The following is a 1,596-nucleotide window of genomic DNA, read 5'->3' on the forward strand; positions in this document are numbered from 1 at the left end:
ACCCCCTTCCGGAGGCCACAACAGACAAAAAGGGGAACATCTAACATCCATGCCGGGCAGAATACACCAAACACTGACCAGACACGGAACCACAACTAGACGTACAACAACCCCAGAACATATACCCACACCAAACATAACAGGTAAGGTAGGGAAAATGGAGGAGACATAAGGAAGACATCACTGGAGACATCGATGTCCCACTAGGTGGCCCTCACACTGGACGATGGAACACCCAGACAAGGAGCATAACTCCAGCACACACCAAGGCTGGAGTACAACTGACTGCTGGCCTTAAGGCTACATGCGCACGACCGTATGTGTTTTGCGGTCCACAAATTGCAGATCCACAAAAATAAAAAAAACAATGACCTCCGTATGCCATCAGTTTTTTTTTGGTTTTTTTTGGCAGATCCATTGTAACAATGCCTAAAACGGACAAGAATAGGACATGTTCTATTTTTTTTTTTGCGGACCTACGGAACAGACATATGGATGCGGACAGCACACGGTGTGCCGTCCGCATTTTTTGCAGACCCATTGAAATGAACGGGTCCGCATCCTATCCGCAAAAAAGAAAAACGGAACGGACACGGAAACAAACAACGTCCGTGTGCGTGTAGCCTAAGGCACAGGTATAAGAAGCACCTAGTGTCCACACCAAGCAAGGTAGTTAACCCCTCCACTACCAGACAGAGGAGGAACCAGGAGAAGAGGCGCAAAGCACACACATGCAGATAACCACGCGTTGCCCCTGGCAGCCGGCATGTTCGGCAAACGTGTCACAGCGCACAACACCTTTGCACCTTGTGGGTGGACTGCCTTTTTAAACCTCCTGTGCGGACAACCCTTTTAAGGCTAGTGTTTGGACTGTCTCTTTCAGGGTCGTGGGTAAACAACCCCTTTGTGTTTTGTGGATGGATAGCCCCTTTAAGTCCTTTGAGAGGACTGCCCGGTTAAAGCTCATGGGTGGACAGCCCCTTTTTAAGCCTAGAGTGTGTACTGTCCTTTTAAGAGTCTGTCTGGCTAAGTGCAGATCTTATCAGGGCTTTTCAGGTTCTCAGTGTCCCAGAGGAATGTGAAGAATGAGAGTTTAAAGGATTTCCTTATAGTTCACCCCCCTGGGACTAAAGAGGAAGGCAGATTTCTCACAAAGATTTCCTTCACCGGGCATATAGGAATATGGACCAATCAGGAGGTGTGGCCAAGATTCTTCTAATGGTAACATCTGTTCATCTATTACTGCTGACAACCTGCCTGTATGTCCTGCCTGAGGGGTAGTCACAGCCCCGCCCCTGCTGATGACATCACTGATATAATGACATGTGATCCACACCTTATACTACAGGAACATCTATCACTGCTGACAACCTGCCTGTACATCCTGTCTGAGAGGTAGTCACAGCCCCGCCCCCTGCTGATGACATCACTGATATAATGACATGTGACCCACACCTTATACTACAGGAACATCTATTACTGCTGACAACCTGCCTGTATATCCTGTCTGAGGGGTAGTCACAGCCCCGCCCCCTGCTGATGACATCACTGATATAATGACATGTGATCCACACCTTATACTACAGGAACATCTAT

This window comes from Bufo gargarizans, chromosome 11 (genome assembly GCF_014858855.1).
Source record: "Bufo gargarizans isolate SCDJY-AF-19 chromosome 11, ASM1485885v1, whole genome shotgun sequence".
NCBI classification, from domain to species: Eukaryota; Metazoa; Chordata; class Amphibia; order Anura; family Bufonidae; genus Bufo; species Bufo gargarizans.